The sequence below is a fragment of the Budorcas taxicolor genome, chromosome 7 (genome assembly GCF_023091745.1).
Source record: "Budorcas taxicolor isolate Tak-1 chromosome 7, Takin1.1, whole genome shotgun sequence".
Lineage (NCBI taxonomy): Eukaryota > Metazoa > Chordata > Mammalia > Artiodactyla > Bovidae > Budorcas > Budorcas taxicolor.
The window spans coordinates 98,760,674-98,781,166 of NC_068916.1; positions in this window are offsets into that span (position 1 = coordinate 98,760,674).

Below are 20,493 nucleotides of genomic sequence, written 5' to 3' on the forward strand. Positions count from 1 at the left end.
AAGGAACTCTCAAGAGTCTTTTCCAACAGCACAGTTCAAAAGTATCATTTCTTTGGCGCTCAGCTTTCTTTATGGGCCAACTCTCACATCCATACATGACTACTGGAAAAACCATAGTTTTGACTATACAGACTTTCATCAGCAAAGTCATGTCCTTGCTTTCACAAAGAATCAGCCAAGACTGGGTAATTTTCACTTTCACTTTCATTAGGTTTGTCATAGCTTTTCTTCCAAGGGACAAGCATCTTTTAATTTCTTTGCTGCAGTCACTAGCTGCAGTGATTTTGGGACCCAAGAAAATGAAATTTGTCACTGTTTCCATTTTCTCCTCATCTATTTGCCATCAAGTGATGGGACCAAATGCCATGATCTTAGTTTTTTGAATGTGGAGTTTTAAGCCAGCTTTTTCACTCTTGTATTTTGCTTTCATCAAGAGGCTCTTTAGTTTCTGTTCATTTTCTACCAGAAGAGTGGTGTCATCTGTATACCTGAGGTTAATGATATTTCTATGAACAATCTTGATTCCAGCTTGTTCTTCATCCAGTCCAGATAAGTTAAATAAATTGGGTGACAATATACAGCCTTGATGTGCTCCTTTCCCATTTGGAACCGGTCTGTTGTTCCATGTCTGGTTCTAACTGTTGCTTCTGGACCTGTGCACAGAATTCTCAGGAGGCAGGTTGTGTGGTCTGGTATTTCCATCACTTGAAGAATTTTCCAGTTTTTTGTGATCCACACAGTCAAACACTTTAGCATAGTCAATGAAGCAGAAGTAGATGTTTTTCTGGAATTCTCTTGCTTTTTCTATGATACAATGGATGTTGGCAATTTGATCTCTGGTTCCTCTGCCTTTTCTAAATCTAGCTTGATCATCTGAAAGTTCTCAGTTCATGTACTGTTGAAGCCTAGCTTGGAGCATTTTGAACATTACTTCGCTCGCATGTGAAATGAATAAAACTGTATGAAATGAGTGCAATTGTGCAGTAGTTTGAACTTTCTCTGGCATTGCCTTTTTTGAAATTGGAATGAAAACTGACATTTTTCAGTCCTGTGGTCACTGCTGAGTTTTCCAAATTTGCTGGCATATTCAGTGGCAGCATTTTAAGAGCATCATCTTTTAGGATTTGAAATAGCCCAGCTGGAATTCCATCACCTCCACTAGCTTTGTTCATAGTGATGCTTCTTAACTCCCACTCAACTTCACACTCCAAGATATCTGTCTCTAGGTGAAGGATCACAACATTGCAGTTATCTGGGTCATTAAGATTTTTTTGTATATTTCTTCTGTGTATTCTTGCCACCTCTTCTTAATATCTTCTGCTTCTGTTAGGTCCAAACATTTATGGTTTTTGTCCTTTATTGTCCCCATCTTTGCATGAAACATTCGCTTGGTATCTCTGATTTTCCTGAATAGGTCTCTAGTCTTCCCTGTTCTGTTGTTTTCCTTTATTTCTTTGTGTTGATCACTTCAGAAAGCCTTCTTCTCTGTCCTTGCTCTTTTTGGAACTCTGCTTTCAGATGGATATATCTTTCCTTTTCTCTTTTGCCTTTCATTTCTGTTCTTTTCTCAGCTATTTGTAAGGCCTCCTCAGACAACCATTTTGCCTTTCTTTTTCTTGGGGATGGTCTTGGTCGCTGACTCCTATACAATATCACAAACTTCTGTATGTAGTTCTTCAGGCACTCTGTCTATCAGGTCTAATCCCTTGAATCTATTTGTCACTTCCACTGTAAGAGATTTGATTTAGGTCGTATCTGAATGGTCTAGTGGTTTTCCCTACTTTCTTCAATTTCACTCTGAATTTGGCAACAAGAAGTTCATGAACTGAGCCATAGTCAGCTCCTGGTCTAATGTTTTCTGACTGTATAGAGCTTCTCCATCTTGAGCTACAAATAAAATAATCAATCTGATTTTGGTATTGACCATCTAATATGATGTCCATGTGTAGAGTTGTCTCTTGTGTTGTTTGAAGAAGGTGTTTGCTATGGCCTGTGGGTCCTCTTGGCAAAACTCTGTTAGCCTTTGCCCTACTTCATTCCGTATTCCAAAGCCAACTTGCCTGTTACTCCAGATATCTCTTGAACTCCTACTTTTGGATTCCAGCCCCCTATGATGAAAAGGACATCTATTGTTTGTGGTTAGTTCCAGACGGTCTTATAGGTCCTCATAGAACTGTTCTCTTTCAGTTTCTTTGTCATTAGCAGTTGGGGCATAGACTTGGATTATGGTGATATTGAATGGTTTGCCTTGGAAATGAACAGAAATCATTCTGTCAATTCTGGGATTTCTTTGGAAGGAATGATGCTGAAGCTGAAACTCCAGTACTTTGGCCACTTCATGCAAAGAGTTGACTCACTGGAAAAGACTCTGATGCTGGGAGGGATTGGGGGCAGGAGGAGAAGGGGACAACTGAGGATGAGATGGCTGGATGGCATCACGGACTCGATGGACGTGAGTCTGAGTGAACTCCGGGAGATGGTGATGGACAGGGAGGCATGGCGTGCTGCGATTCATGGGGTCGCAAAGAGTCGGACATGACTGAGCGACTGAACTGAACTGAACTGAACTGAACTGAACTGCATTTTGTAACTACAAGAGCTACTCCACTTCTAAGGGATTCTGGCCGATAGTAGTACTAATATAATTTATGAACTATTTTTGGCTATTTTAGTTAAGGAAATATCCTGCATCATTCTAACCACTGTGGTGTTGGAGAAGACTCTTGAGAGTCCCTTGGACTTCAAGGAGATCCAACCAGTCCATCCTTAAGGAAATCAATCCTGGGTGTTCATTGGAAAGACTGATGTTGAAGCTGAAACTCCAATATTTTGGCCACCTGATGCAAACAGCTGACTCATTTGAAAAGACCCTGATGCTGGGAAAGATTGAAGGCAGGAGGAGAAGAGGACAACAGAGGATGAGATGGTTAGATGGCATCACTGACTCAATGGACATGAGTTTGGGTAAACTCCAGGAGTTGGTGATGGACAGGGAGGCCTGGCGTGCTGCAATTCATGGGGTCACAAAGAGTCAGACATGACTGAATGACTGAACTGAACTGATTCTAACCACTATCATGTTCAGAATATCTAATACATCACAGGAGTTTAAAGGTAATTTTTTTGAATTCTAATTGTATACTGAATATAGTCATGATAAACTGATCTCCTCTAAAAAGCCTAATACATGAAGAAATGCATTGAGCTTTTAGTAATTCTCAGTAGGTATAGATAGACTCTACCAAGTACTCTTCAGTTCAGTTCAGTCACTCAGTCGTATCCGACTCTGCAACCCCATGAATCGCAGCACGCCAGGCCTCCCTATCCATCACCAACTCCCGGAGTTCACTCAGACTCATGTCCATCGAGTCCATGATACCATCCAGCCATCTCATCCTCTGTCATCCCCTTCTCCTCCTGCCCCTAATCCCTCCCAGCATCAGAGTCTTTTCCAATGAGTCAACTCTTTCCTTTAGCATCATTCCTTCCAAAGAAATCCCAGGGCTGATCTCCTTCAGAATGGACTGGTTGGATCTCCTTGCAGTCCAAGGGACTATCAAGAGTCTTCTCCAACACCACAGTTCAAAAGCATCAATTCTTTGGTACTCAGCTCTCTTCACAATCCAACTCTCACATCCATACATGACCACAGGAAAAACCATAGCCTTGACTAGACAGACCTTAGTCGGCAAAGTAATGTCTCTGCTTTTGAATATGCTCTCTAGGTTGGTCATAATTTACCAAGTACTCTTAATGCTGTATTCTCACTAACAGAAGTCAATCTACAAACCTTTCAATTGTTTACTAGTTGACCCACTCTTTCAAGTGCTGCCATTATTCTTGGGATGTAAGAGAAGAATCTATCATTAACTCTATGATGGGATTATGATTATAGATAAATTCCATAATTAAAGACTGCTGTTCATGAAACACAGTATGAGCACTCCTGGATCTGAAATATCTGACTGGGGTTATATCACACATATCTGTCTGTAAGTTATCATTAATAAATTTATATTAGAACCCAGCCAAAAAATAACTATAAACCTCCAATGGGAAAGAATGTTACAATATAGTTCTGGGTTGTTTTTTTTTTTTTTAATGGTATCCATGGCAATTATCATCTAGGCATCCTTAACTGCTAAAATTAAAAGCAAAACTGCTTATCTAGGTAGATGGCCTATAGATTTTTATCAAATTATTTTAGATAACTTTGATCCAAAAAGAAGAATATACTTATTATATAACACACACACACATTCTTTCTCTCTCCCCATCCCCATCTCTTTCCTTCTGTCTCTCCTTTCCTCTTTGAAAAAACTGAAGTCCAGAGACGTAAGTGAACTGGCCTCTAAATGCAATTTTCCTTGTCACACAGTTAAACAGAACTGGGGCCAGAACTGCCTTCTGGTTTTCCTGTCCAATTCTTATTTCCATTATACTCATGGTCTTTTCTCCCTTATCAATATTCTGAAAGCATGAGTCTTACATCATGTTATGTAACCTACTAGTGCATTATGAAACGTGTATTATCAAACAAATTAAGTCCAGAAAGTTATATCCTCTTTGGTACCTATATATAAATGGTATCATTTTGCTTAGTTAGGATCTGAACACTCTAAGATTGTTTTTTTCTCTGATTCCAAGGTAGAATTCTTAGAGATAAGAATATCCTTCCCACTTATTTGATTGGATGTCTGACAGGCTTTGGTAATTGAAACTAATTGAATCATTAACCTACATATATCAAAAAGGGCTTTAATGATAGGTCTATTCGAACTTGATGAATAGTTATTAGATGTCAACCTTATGCTTCTTACTCTTAAACAGCTGTCTTCAAGTAAACAGTAGGTTCAAGTTTGGGAAATATCATTCCTCCATGTCTTTACAAATTCCCAACATATAATTATTTATCACAATATTATATTCCTTCATTGTTTGTAATTTATTGTACAAGCCACATTGCATCAGGACTTTGAAATTATTAACTCATTCAAATTATCAATTAATATTAAATAGCATTACTTTCCAAAATATTTTTATCATTCCAATGCATTTTCCATTATACTTGCTTCCTGAAAACTGAGGTTTTTAAGCATACAACTAGGTGGCATTTAGATCAGATGCCCCTCCTTTAGATACATTGTTTCTTTCCAAAATTATGTAGCACTGACAAAAGTCACATAAGCTTCAATGTAATTGGAATTATATTCTTAGAATGGAGGAGCTGGGCAGAGAAATATGTATTTGGGGTCTTATTATACTTTTAATTTCTGATATATTTTGTAGATTGTTTTGCAAGGTTATTTTTTAAATGTGCAGCATTTTCACAAAATTATAATTCAGAGACTCTGCCTGCATATTATGCTATTATTTCATAATATAAATGGGAGACAAGAACAGAAAGGGAGCCAACAATAAAACGAATGAAAGAAAGCAGTCTTAGAAATTTCGGCATGGTAAATAACTCATATCATGGCAGATTACATTAGCAAACATTTAAGTTACATTGAAGAAAACATAATTTTCTCAAGATCCACTCTTTCAGAAATTTTAAAGTAAATAAAATTACAAGTAATAAAATTTCAATGTTATAAACTATAGTTCTCACCACACACATGAAAAAAAGGTAAGCATGCGTGGTGATAGATAAGCTAGCTTGATTAGGGGCATCATTTCACAATGTGTATATATTCAAACTATCACGTTGTACACATTAAAATATATACAACATCTATTTCTGCTTTATTGACTATGCCAAAGTCTTTGACTGTGTGGATCACAATAAACTGTGGAAAATTCTGGAAGAGATGGGAATACCAGACCACCTGACCTGCATCTTGAGAAACCTATATGCAGGTCAGGAAGTAACAGTTAGAACTGGACTTGGAACAACAGACTGGTTCCAAACAGGAAAAGGAGTGTGTCAAGGCAGTATATTGTCACCCTGCTTATTTAACGTATATGCAGAGTATATCATGAGAAATGCTGGGCTAGAGGAAGCACAAGCTGGAATCAAGATTGCCGGGAGAAATATCAATAACCTCAGATATGCAGATGACACCACCCTTATGGCAGAAAGTGAAGAGGAACTAAAAAGCCTCTTGATGAAAGTGAAAGAGGAGAGTGAAAAAGTTGGCTTAAAGCTCAACATTCAGAAAATGAAGATCATGGCATCTGGTCCCATCACTTCATGGGAAATAGATGGGGAAACTATGGAAACAGTGTCAGACTTTATTTTGGGGGGGGCTCCAAAATCACTGCAGATGGTGATTGCAGCCATGAAATTAAAAGACGCTTACTCCTTGGAAGGAAAGTTATGACCAACCTAGATAGCATATTCAAAAGCAGAGACATTACTTTGCCAACAAAGGTCCGTCTAGTCAAGGCTATGGTTTTTCCAGTGGTCATGTATGGATATGAAAGTTGGACTGTGAAGAAAGCTGAGTGCCAAAGAATTGATGCTTTTGAACTGTGGTATTGGAGAAGACTCTTGAGAGTCCCTTGGACTGCAAGAAGATCCAACCAGTCCTTTCTAAAGATCAGTCCTGGGTGTTCTTTGGAAGGAATGATGCTAAAGCTGAAATTCCAATACTTTGGCTACCTCATGTGAAGAGTTGACTCATTGGAAAAGACCCTGATGCTGGGAGGGATTGGGGGCAGGAAGAGAAGGGGACGACAGAGGATGAGATGGCTGGATGGCATCACTGACTCAATGGATATGAGTCTGAGTGAACTCTGGGAGTTGGTGATGGACAGGGAGGCCTGGCATGCTGCAGTTCATGGGGTCGCAAAGAGTCGGACACGACTGAGCAACTGAACTGAGTTGATGTTGCCTACATGGATATTTACAAGTATGTTACATCTGTTTTTGGATTGATCCCTTTATTATTAAAACACTTCAACATTTCTTGTAAGGCTAATTTAGCAGTGATGAACTCCAGCTTTTGCTTGTCTGGGAAACTCTTTCTCTCTCCTTCAATTCTGAATGATAACCTTGCTGGGTAGAGCATTCTTGGTTGTAAGTTTTTCCATTTCAGTAGTTTGACTATATTCTGCCAGTCATTTGGGGTCAATAAGTTTCCTGTTGCAAAATCAGCTGATAATCTTATGGGGGTTTCCTTGTACATAACTGTTTTTCTCTTGCTGCTTTTAAGATTCACTTTTTGCCATTAACTCTTAACATTTTAATTATAATGTCCCTTAGTGTGGGTCTCTTTCAGTTCGTCACTGGGACTCTCCATGATACCTGGACTTGGATGTCAGTTTCCTTCACTGGGTTAGGAAAGTTTTCAGCCATTGTTTCTTTTTTTTTTTTTTTTTTAATTGGAGGCTAATTACTTTACAATATTGTATTGGTTTTGCCATACATTGGTTTTCTGCCTCTTTCTTTCTCTCTCTCTTCTTCCAGGACCTCTGTAATGTAAGTGTTAGTACACCTGATATTGTCCCAGAGGTCTCTCAAACTATCCTAATTGTTTTCTTATTCTTTTCTTTTTGGGGGTATACCAACTGGGTGATTTCCACTACACTGTTTTCCATATCACTGCTCTGATCTTCTGCATGCTTTGATCTACTGTTGATTCCCTCTAGTGTATTTTTCATTTCAGTTATTGTATTCTTCACTTTTGATTTTTAAAAATATTTTCTACCTTTTGCTGATACTCTAAGTTCATCTATTCCTCTCTCAAGTTCACTAAACATTTTTATGACTCTTACTTTGAACACTTATGTTGAAAATTGCTTATTTTCATTTTGTTCAGTCCTTTTTCTGAGTTTTGTCTTGATTTTTCATCTGTAAAGTATTCCTTTGTCTCCTAATTTTGCCTAAATCTCTTTTTTGCTTCTCTGTATCAGGTAAATCAGCTATATCTCTCGGTATTGAAAAACAAGGCCTTAAGTAGAAGGTGTTTTGTGAGGCTCAGTTCAGTTCAGTTCAGCCACTCAGTCGTGTCCGACTCTTTGCAACCCCATGAATCACAGCACGCCAGGCCTCCCTGTCCATCACTCCATGAACTCCCGGAGTTCACTCAGACTCACGTCCATCGAGTCAGTGATGCCATCCAGCCATCTCATCCTCCGTTGTCCCCTTCTCCTCCTGCCCCCAATCCCTCCCAGCATCAGAGTCTTTTCCAATGAGTCAACTCTTTGCATGAAGTGGCCAAAGTACTGGAGTTTCAGCTTTAGCATCAGTCCTTCCAAAGAAATCCCAGGGCTGATCTCCTTCAGAATGGACTGGTTGGATCTCCTTGCAGTGCAAGGGGCTCTCAAGAGTCTTCTCCAACACCACAGTTTAAAAGCATCAATTCTTCAGTGCTCAGCCTTCTTCACAGTCCAACTCTCACATCCATACATGACCACAGGAAAAACCATAGCCTTGACTAGATGGACCTTAGTCGGCAAAGTAATGCCTCTGCTTTTGAATATGCTATCTAGGTTGGTCATAACTTTTCTTCTTTTAATTTCATGGCTGCAATCAGCCGCATAATCAGCCACATAAAACTCCCTGGCCTCCAGCACCAGGGGTATGTCCTCTGTGGGCCATGTCAACCTTGCTGTTATGGTTGGACCTTTGTTGCTGCAGATGTGCTAGTGTGTAGGGTGAATCAATGAATCTCCTTCTCCCGGGCACTTTTTAAGCAGCTCCCTTTGCACTGGCACTTAGAGTGAGTGAGTCTGTGCATTCAAGGAAAGAACCTCAGCTTTCTATGGCCCTCTGGTTCTCCTGACACAGGCCCTGCTGCTTTCCAAAGCCAGAAGTTATGGGTGCTCGTCTCCTCAGACTGGGGAGCCTGAGTTTGGGCCGAGACCTCTTGCTCTTCAGGGGGAACCTCTGCAGTTGTAATATTCTTCCCATTCTGTGGGTCATCACATAAGGACTGTGGCTTCTGAATAGATCATGTTTCTCCGTCTCTCACCAGTCTTGATGTGGCCTTTCTTTATACCCTTAGTCAGAGAAAATCTTTTCTGCTAGTCTTCAGGTAATTCTCAAAGATAGTTGTGTATGTAATTGTAGTTTTGGTGTGTGCATCAGAGGAGGTGCACTCTGGATCTTCTTATTCTGCTATCTTGATCCCTAATTAAGTGTATTTTTTAAGGCAAAAATTCTTCAAAGGGTCACTTAATCACATATTTTTTAAAATAAAGCACTTAAATCATCTATTTTAATTTTCATTATCTGCATATTTATAAGATAATTATACATTTACCCTGATTTGTTTTTATCATTAAATCAAAATATTCAATTAAAGCACTGGTTAAATATTCATTATGAAGAATTAGGTTACACACATCATCTTTAACTATTATTACAAATTGTCTTTGTTAATAAAGCCAATTAAGCTAGCCCAGTGAAACCCAGATAAAGAGAAATTTATCTAAATTCAATTATATACAATATTTAATGGTCTGTTTATTATGCTAAGTATTAAGCTAAATCATGTCCAGTGTAAATGAATCATTATTAGAAAAAGTCAGAGTCATCATTTTAGCAAAGAAAAGTATTTTCATATACATTTTCTACTAATGTAATCATTTGAGCAAGAACATAGGTTTATAACGTAACTACCATCATATCTATTGATACCAGACACAAAATGAAGGGCTATGGCTACAGAAAGTTCTTTTCAATCATAACTCCAGAGGAAAATCAGTGTTTGACCTTGAACAAGACTGATGTTCTGTTGACTCAACTTTCTTATATACAAATAGATGTCTGTTCTACCTACCTTATATATGAGATGCTTTTAAATAACAGTTCAGTTTTAATCAGGATACTTGACTGGAATATGAAATACTTACTGCCAGAAAATCTTTTTCTAGTATTGTGTGACTAGGCAGTTTTCTTCTGAATCAATATGCTTGCTCGTTTTTTGTTGTTGTTGTTGTTCAGAATTTGGATACAAATATTCACACTTGGCATTAAATACTTTTTCGGGTTATACACTTGTTTTGCCTCCCACCTGCCTGCCAGCTCACACTTAGATCAACACCTAGCAGCAGCAGGGTGGCAAACGTAACCACACTGGGTGACAAAAAGACCAACCAATCCAACTGTTGGATTAAACTTTATCCTCATAATACATGAATTTTAGTACTCACTTAAGGGGTGGATGGAAAATAATGTCTCTTTACTCACACACTTTAATTCAGTCTGTGAGGTAGATTAAAATGTCATTTCCTGTCCAAGGAAATTAAGACACAAAAATGAAGTATGCGCTAGACTATCCCTTTCTAGCTCCCATTTTCTAGGTAAGCAGATGCTCTCAAGAAATAATAGACCTCGGAGTTAATGACATTCTCCTTCACTAATTTTTCCTAACTATTAATATTCACAACTTTTCAAAAGTAGCTACTTAACAAACCCCTCAAATAAATTAGACCTTCAGCTATATATTTATTCTGCATGTATGAAATTACTTGAGAATCCAACAGAATGTTCTGGATCTCTGCTCATTTTCCTTGTGTACAGAATATATGCAAAACTTCATTCAGTATTTTGTATTCACTTTTTCATTAAATTCACAAAATAACCCTATGATATAACAGTTCTTCTTCTATACCCAGTATCTAGATGACAGTCATAGACACTATGAAACCTAGTCTAGGTTAAAGAGCTAGTAAGTATTAGGGTTGGAATGTAAATTTTACATAAACATGATTTTAAACATTATATAGTTCATACTACTTTAAAAGACCCAGTCAAAAATACTGAAATTATTTCATTGCAAACAAGTAACACACTAAAGTATAAGTTTTACAAGTGCATAATGTTTGATTCCATGGATACACACACATTCATTTCATCATCCTGGTACTGTAGAATAACTCTCAAGCTGGTTTATATCTTTCCTTACCATGAATGATACTGTCATTCTTGAACTTAAATCATTGCCCACACCTTAATAATAACTTTATAGAAGTGGATATACTTTATAGAAGGTATGTATTCATTTGAAATTTTAACTTACACACACACACAATCATATTTACCTGCAGTGAAAAAATCCCATCACCAAGCATTATAGCATAAAATCTATTTCCCCATGTTCTTGCCATGTCTGCATATTGTACGTGTTTCTGTGTAATAAACTTAATTATAATGTGCATATATATGTTGAATGTTATATATATAAAACATATATATTTGCTATATGTGTATATACATATATATATGTATTTGTGTGTATATATGGAGGCAGCACAGAGATAGAGAAAGACGTTATATATTTATGCAATAAATATTTTTGCAGGATAGTGAAAAATATATTGTACAAGTGTTTTCTCATCAGATACTACATGGTAGCTCTCAGTGCAGTTGAAGAGGGAACATTATATTTTAGAGTTGTATACAAAATGAGTTCATATGCTAGAGTATGAATAAGATACCAATACATATGGCAACAAGAAGAAAACTTAGAAATAAGTTAGAAATACCTTTTTATCTCAGTTAAGTGTACTAAATGTCTAAATGTGCCCTTATGTAGGCTTCCCTGGTGGCTCAGATGGTAAAGAATCTGCCTGCAATGTGGGAGACCTCGGTTTGATTCCTGATTTGGGACAATCCCCTGGAGAAGGGAACAGCTACCCACTCCAGTATTCTGGACTGAAGAATTCCACGGACAGAGAAGCCTGGCAGGCTACAATTTATGGGTTCGCAAAGAGTCAGACACGACTAAGCAACTTTCGCTTTCACTTTTCTGCCAAAAGAAGCAGACCATCAATGGTTACCTTGTTCTCTAGCTTTCCGTTGGGCTTGGCCAATGAGGAATATCAGGAGATGAAATGGAGAAATCAGCACAATTATATGTGTTCCTCCAGCTCTCTCACAGTGATAATGGCTTGGGCTGGCTGAATTCTTCAACTAAATTTTACATCATCCTTTCATGTGGCCTTCTCACTAGGACTTTCACATTTTAGTTTCCAGAAGCTACTTGCTCTACTCGGGCTTAATAGTTACACACCTATTCAAAATACCTATTTCATATTGGGTTAATATTGGTAGTTTATAATTTTCAAGCAGTTGGTCTACTTCATCTAAGTTGTCAAAGAAAGGGAAAAGTCCATGGAAAAGGAACAGAGAGAATCATAGTTGCTTTAATCGTAGTAGCTTTTCATAGATGATTTAAATGTTTGTGTCCCCTCATAATTTATATGTTGGAATTCTAATCTCCAATGTGATGGTATTAGGGGTTGGGGCCTTTGGAATGTTTAGATCAGGAGGGCAGAGCCTTAGTGAATGGGATTAGTGACCCTATAAATGAGTCTCTAGAAAGAGCTCTCATTTCTTCCACCACGTGCAGCTACAGTGAAAAGACGTTTGTCTGTGAACCAGAAAACAGATTCTCATCAGACAATGAAACTGCTAGTGCCTTGATCTTGGATTTGCCAGACTACCCCTATACTATTCCTGATAATAGAATCTGTGTTTCTTTCTCCTTCCGTTTCTCCTCTGTCCTGCTTTGAGAGGTAGATCAATTTCATTGATCTTTTCAAAGAACAAGTTCTTCATTTCAAAAGTTCTCTCTACTGTTTTGCAATTATAAATTTCACTTATTTCTGTTCTTATCTTTGTTATTTCTCTTTGCCTTGGGTTTATTTTTCTCTTCTCTCTCTTAACGTGAAAATCTAGGTTTTTGATCTGAGAATTTTCCTCTTTCCTAATGTGAGCATCAGTTCAGTTCAGTTCAGTTCAGTTCAGTCGCTCAGTCGTGTCTGACTCTTTGTGACCCCAGGAATTGTAGCACGCCAGGCCTCCCTGTCCATCACCAACTCCTGGAGTTCACCCAGACCCACGCCACTGAGTCAGTGATGCCATCCAGCCATCTCATCCTCTGTCGGCCCCTTCTCCTCCTGCCCCGAATCCCTCCCAGCATCAGAGTCTTTTCCAATGAGTCAACTCTTTGCATGAAGTGGCCAAAGTACTGGAGTTTCAGCTTTAGCATCATTCCTTCCAAAGAAATCCCAGGGCTGATCTCCTTCAGAATGGACTGGTTGGATCTCCTTGCAGTCCAAGGGACTCTCAAGAGTCTTCCCCAACACCACAGTTCAAAATCATCAATTCTTCGGTGCTCAGCCTTCTCCACAGTCCAACTCTCACATCCATACATGACCACTGGAAAAACCACAGCCTTGACTAGACGGAACTTAGTTGGCAAAGTAATGTCTCTGCTTTTGAATAAGCTATCTAGGTTGGTCATAACTTTTCTTCCAAGGAGTAAGCGTCTTTTAATTTCATGGCTGCAGTCACCATCTGCAGTGATTTTGGAGCATAAAAAAATAAAGTCTGACACTGTTTCCACTGTTTCCTCATCTATTTCCCATGAAGTGATGGGACTGGATGCCATGATTTTTGTGAGCATAGACTGCTATAAATTTTCCTTTTATACTACTTTAGCTATAGTCCACAAATTTTGATATGTTAGTTCAGTTCTGTTGTTTATTCATGTCTGACTCTCTGCGACCCCATGACCTGCAGCATGCCAGGCCTCCCTGTCCAGCACAAACTCCCAGAGTTCACCCAAACCCATGTCCATTGAGTCAGTGAGGCCATCCAATCATCTCATCCTCTGTCATCTCCTTCTCCTCCTGGCCTCAATTCTTCACATCAGGTGGCCAAAGTATTGGAGTTTCAGCTTCAACATCAGTCCCTCCAATGAACACCAAGGACTGATCTCTTTTAGGATGGACTGGTTGGATCTCCTTGCAGTCCAAGGGACTCTCAAGAGTTTTCTCCAACACCACAGTTCAAAATCATCAATTCTTCGGCACTCAGCTTTCTTTATAGTCCAACTCTCACATCCATACATGACGACTGGAAAAATCACAGCCTTGGCTAGATGGACCTTTGTTGACAAAGTAGTCTCTGCTTTTCAATATGCTGTCTAAGTTGGTCATAACTTCCCTTCCAAGGAGCAAGCATAAATTTGCACTTAATTGAGTTCCAGGTATTTTCTGATTCCCCTTGAGCCTTCTTTTTTGACCCACCCATTATTTAGAAGTGTGTTCAGTTTCTACCAATTTGGAAGTTTTCCTGTTATCTTTCCTACTGATTTCTAGTATGATTACACTGGTTGAAGAACACATTGTGTTTGATTTTAGTTCTTTGCATTTAAGGAGTTTTGTTTCATATTCAGGATATGATATATATTGGTATACATTCTGTGATCACTTGAAGAAACGTATTCTTGTGTTGTTGGTTGGAGTGTTCTGTAAGGATTCTGTTCGTTTCATGGTATTCTCTACTTTTATACCCTTGTTGGTTTTCTAATCATTATATGTTTCATTGTGAAAGAGGTGTTGAAGTCTCTGTCTATAAATGTGGATTTGTTTATTCTTCAATTCCATCAGTTTCTACATCACATATTTTGCATTTCTGTTTTTTGATACACACACATTTAGGATTGCTATCTTCTCAGTGTGTTATCTATGTGTAATGTTCCACAGTGACTTTGGTTACTCTCTTTAATAAATATAAAGCTACTAATACATTTTAAAATTATATTTTTTCATGAAACATATTTTTCATCCCTTTGTTTTCAGTCTGCCTATGTTGTTATACTTAAAATGAGGTTTTTTTTCCTTAATAGACAGTAGATACATCACAATTTTTCATTCACTTTGCCAATGTCTTCTAATCAGTGCATTTTAACCATATATTCTAATCTAATTCATGATACCTTAGGGGTTAAATATGTCAATTTAATTTTTTTCCTCTTGGTTCACTTCAGTTCTTCAAATTTTAATGAGGCTTCTTTTATGGCCCAGGATATTTTGAGCCATAAAAATCCAGCTCACTCAATCTTCCCCTAATCTCTATTCTGCTACTGAGCATATGCACTGAGCTTTTCACATCTATTTTATTTTCCTACCTTTTGTGGAAGAACTTTTTTAGAATTTCATTTTGATTTATTTATAGTGTTTTGAGTGTGTCTGTATACCTTTGAAAGATTACCCTGGGTATTACTATATACATAGAGTAATGTATATCTATATACAATGTACTAGTGTCATCATTTTACCAGTTCTCAGTTCAGTTGAGTTGCTCAGTCGTGTTCGACTCTTTGTGACCCCATGGACTGAAGCACGCCAGGCATACCTGTCCACCACCAACTCGTGGAGCTTACTCAAGCTCATGTCTATCACGTCAGAGATGCTATCCAACCATCTCATCCTCTATCGTCCCCTTCTCTTCCTTCCTTCAATCTTTCCCAGCAACAGGGTCTTTTTGAATCAGTCTGTTCTTTGCATCAGGTGCCAAAGTATTGGAGTTTCAGCTTCAGCATCAGTCCTTCCAATGAATATTCAGGACTGATATCCTTTAGGATGGACTGGTAGGATCTCCTTGCAGTCCAAGGGACTCTCAAGAGTCTTCTCCAACACCACAGTTCAAAAGCATCAATTCTTCGGTGCTCAGCTTTCTTTATAGTCCAACTCTCACATCCATACAAGACTATTGGAAAAACCATAGCTTTGACTAGACGGACCTTTGGTAAAGGGAAAAAAGTTGACAAAGTAATGCTTCTGCTTTTTAACATGCTGTCTAGGTTGGTCATAGCTTTTCTTTGAAGGAACAAGCATCTTTTAATTTCATGGCTGCAGTCACCATCTCAGTGATTTTGGAGCCCAAAAGAGTAAATTCTCTCACTGTTTCCATTCTCTCCCCATCTATTTGCCATGAAGTGATAGGACCAGATGCCATGATCTTCATTTACAAATGTTGAATTTTAAACCAATTTTTCACTCTCCTATTTCACTTGCATCAAGAGGCTCTTCAGTTCTTAATTGTATTCTGCCATAAGGGTGGTGTCATCTGCGTGTCTAAGGTTATTGATAGTTCTTCCAGCAATCTTGATTCCAGCTTGTGCTTCATCCAGTCCAGAGTTTTGCATGATGTACTCTGCATATAAGTTAAATAAGCAGGGTGACACTACACAGCTTTTACATACTCCTTTCCCAGTTTGGAACCAGCCTATTGTTCCATATTCAGTTCTAACTGTTGCTTACTGACCTGTATACAGGTTTCTCAAGAGGAAGGTCAGGTGGTCTGGTATTTCCATCTCTTGAAAAATTTTCCACAATTTGTTGTGATCCACACAATCAAAGACTTTGGCATAGTCAATAAAGCAAAAGTAGATGTTTTTTTCTGGAACTCTGTTGCTTTTTCAATGATCCAGCAGAGGTTGGCAATTTGATCTGTGCTTTCTCTGCTTTTTCTAAATCCAGCTTGAACATTTGGAATTTCATGGTTCACAAACTGTTGAAGCCTAGCCTGGAGAATTTTGAGCATTACTTTGCTAGCCAGTGAAATGAATGCAATTGTGTGGTAGTTTAACATTCTTTGGCATTGCCCTTCTTTGGGATTGGAATGAAAAATGATCTTTTCCTGTACTGTGGCCACTGCTGAGCTTTCCAGATTTGCTGGCATATTGAGTGCAACACTTTCACAGCATCATCTTTTAGGATTTGAAATAGCTCAACTGGAATTCCATCACCTCCACTAGCTTTGTTCATAGTGATGCTTCCTAAGGCCCACTTGACTTTTGCATTCCAGGATGTCTGGCTCTAGGTGAGTGGTCACACCATTGTGGTTATCTGTGTCATGAAGATATTTCTGTGTATTCTTGCCACTTCTTCTTAATATCTTCTGCTTCTGTTGGGAAAAGTCCCAGCATCAGGGACTTTTCCATTGGGTCAGCTCTTCCCATTAGGTGGCCAAAGTATTGGATGTTCAACCTCAGATTCAGTCTATCCAGTGAACATTCAGGATTGATTTTCTTTAGGATTGACTGCTTTGATCTCCTTGCAGTCCAAGGAACTTTCACGAGTCTTATATAATACCACAATTCAAAAGGATTGTTTGGTGCCTAGCCTTCTTTTTCTTCTTCAATAAAATTAGAGATACCAAGGTAATATTTCATGCAAAGATGGGCATAATAAAGGACAGAAATGCTATGCAGTTAACAGAAGCAGAAGATATTAAGAGGAGGTGGCAAGAATACAAAGAAGATCTTCAAAATATAATACAGAAAAGACCTTCATGACCCAGATAAATGACCACACCATGACAATGGTGTGATCACTCACCTAGAGCCAGACATCCTGGAATGCAGAGTCAAGTGGGCCTTTTAGGAAGCATCCGTATCAACAAAACTAGTGGAAGTGATGGAATTTCGGTTGAGCTATTTCAAATCCTGAAAGATAATGCTGTGAAAGTGCTGCACTCAATATGCCAGCAAATTTGGAAAACTCAGCAGGGACCATGTGACTGGAAAATGTCAGTTTTTATTCCAATCCCAAAGAAGGACAATAGCAAACAATATTCAAACTGCCACACAAATGCACTCATCTCATATTCTAGCAAAGTAATGCTCAAAATACTCCAACTTAGGCTTCAACAGTATGTGAACCATGAACTTCCAGGCATTTATGCTGGATTTAGAAAAGGTAGAGGAACCAGAAATCTAATTGCCAACATACTTGGGTCATAGAAAAAGCAAAAGAGTTGCAGAAAAACATCTACTTCTGCTTTATTGACTACACCAAAGCCTTTGACTCTGTGGATAAAAACAAACTGTGGAAAGTTCTTAAAGAGATGTGAACTAACTTACTTACTTACCTCCTGAGGAATCTGTATGCAGGTCAAGAAGCAACAGTTAAAACCAGATCTGGAAAAACAGACTGATTCCAAATTGCGAAAAGAGTATGTCAAGGCTGTTTATTGTCACCTTGCTTATTTAACTTATATGCAAACTACATCTTGCAAAATGCTGGGCTGGATGAAGCACAAGCTGGAATCAAGATTGCTGGGAGAAATATCAATAACCTCAGATACGCAGATGATACCACCTTACGGACAAAAGTGAAGAGTTACTAATGAGCCTCTTGATGAAAGTGAAAGAAGAGCGGGAAAAAGCTGCTTAAAACTGAACATTCCAAAAACTGAGATCAAGGTATCCAGTCCCATCACTCCATGGCAAATAGATGCAGAAACATGGAAACAGTAAAAGACTTAATTTTCTTAGGCTCCAAAATCACTGTAGATGGTGACTGCAGCCATGAAATTAAAAGACGCTTGTTTCTTGGAAGAAAAGCTATGACCAACCTAGACAGGGTATTAAAAAGCAGAAACATTATTTTGCCAACAATGTTCCATCTCGTCAAAGCTTTGGTTTTTCCAGTAGAATGTATGGATGTGAGAATTGGACTATAAAGAAAGCTGAGTGCTGAAAATTTGATGCTTTCAAACTGTGGTGCTGGAGAAGACTCCTGAGAGTCCCTTGGACAGCCCAGAGTTCAAACTAGTCAATCCTAAAGTTCCATCCTAAAGGAGATCAGTCCTGAATATTCACTGGAAGGACTGATGCTGAAGCTGAAACTCCAATACTTTGGCCACCTGATGCGAGGAATTGACTCATTGGAAAAGACCCTGATGCTGGGTAAGATTGAAGGCAGGAGTAGAAGGGGATGACAGAGGATGAGATGGTTGGATGGCATCACCGACTCGATGGACATTAGTTTGAGCAAGCTCCAGGAGTTGGTGGTGGACAGGGTAGCCTGGCATGCTGAAGTCCATTGGCCCACAAACAGCCTGACACAACTGAACAACTGAACTGACTGACAGCCTTCTTTATGGTCCAACTCTCACATCCATACATAACTCTTGGCAAAACAGTTTTGACTATATGGTCTTTTGTCAGCAAAGTAATGACTCTGCTTTTTAATATGCTATCTAGTTTTGCCATAGCATGTGTCTTCTAATTTTATGGCTGCAGTCACCATCTGCAGTGATTTTGGACCCCAAGGAAGTAAAGTCTGTCACTGTTCCCCCACGTATTTGCCATGAAGTAATGGGGCCAGTTGCCTTGACCTTAGTTTCTGAGTACTGAGTGTTAAACCAGGTTTTTCAGTCTCCTGTTTTACCTTCATCAAGAGACTCTTCAATTCCTCTTCACTTTCCGCCATAAGGGTAGTATCATCTGCATATCTGAGGTTATTGATTTCTCCCAGCAATCTTGATTCCAGCTTGTGCTTCTTCCAGCCCAGCGTTTCTCATGATGTACTCTGCACATAAGTTAAATAAGCAGGGTAACAATATACAGCCTTGATGTACTCCTTTCTCAATTTTGAAGCAGTCTGTTCCATTTGGGTTCTAACTGTTGCTTGTTGGCTTGCATACAGTCAGGTATGTTCATCCAGTGTAGGGTCTCAATGTTACTGTTGCATGGCAAAAGGTACTCTGAATTCCCACATGGTCTCTTCTGACACTGTTGAGGGATGTCTCAATGTTATTAGCTCACACGGCTTCTCTTCACTTTCTACGACCTTCACTATCACTACTTGTTACTACCACGTGGGATTCCCCCTGGGGACTAGGATCCCCACAAATTCTCCAGAGACAATATATGGTAATGACATCATAACTGTATGACTGAAACTCTAGCTCTGTGCCCGCACTTCTTTTTACCTGCATTATGGTGTTGTTGGACATGTGGTTACACTCTCACAAGGTACAAATCTAGGCTTCCCATTTTTCTTTGCGTGGTATGAATGGGGGTGGTAGGACAGTGTTTTCTGTGGTGTCGAACTGAAGTAGGGCTCTTTGCATCTAAAAGTTTCTGTCTTGCTAGCCTGACACTTTCCTGATCCCTTTGCTAAAAAGAGCAGGCTTTTGGCAGAGAGGTTGTCTGGACTCATTGGTATTTATAGATTGTCAGCTTCTTCCAAGTTAAGTCTCAAATAAATGAGGCCAGAAAAAAAATAAAGTTCAATAACTCTGTATTGCGTTGTTCCTCAGGTTTCCAAACCAGTCCATGTCTCTCTTCCCTCAAAAGTCGTATGCTTTTTTTAATAGGTAATATCCAAGTGTTTCAGTTGTGCTTACCATGAGGTATAGGGGAGACTTGAAGAAACCTATCTGGACATATTTCAAACATTACATAATTCTATTCTTGAAAATATTTTATATTAGTTGCAAGTCTCTTCAATCATCAAACCCAGAAAAATAGAAACAAAGTATTCTATCTTGTATAACAAATCTTCAAAGATTGAAAGTGAAAATTGAAAGTGGCTCTGCTGCTGCTGCTGCTGCTAAGTCGCTTCAGTTGTGTTCGACTCTGTGCGACCCCATAGATGGCAGCCCACCAGGCTCCCCCGTCCCTGGGATTCTCCAGGCAAGAACACTGGAGTGGGTTGCCATTTCCTTCTCCAGTGCATGAAAGTGAAAAGTGAAAGTGAAGTCGCTCAGTTGTATCCGACTCTTAGTGACCCCATGGACTGCAGCCTACCAGGCTCCTCCATCCATGAGATTTTCCAGGCAAGAGTACTGGCGTGGGTTGCCATTGAAATTGGCTCAGTCTTGTCCAACTCTTTGCAACCCCGTGGACTACAGAGTCCGTGGCCAGGATACTAGAGTGGGTAGCCTTTCCCTTCTCTATGGGATCTTCCCAACCCGGGGATCAGACCCAGGTCTCCCTCATTGCAGGTGGATTCTTT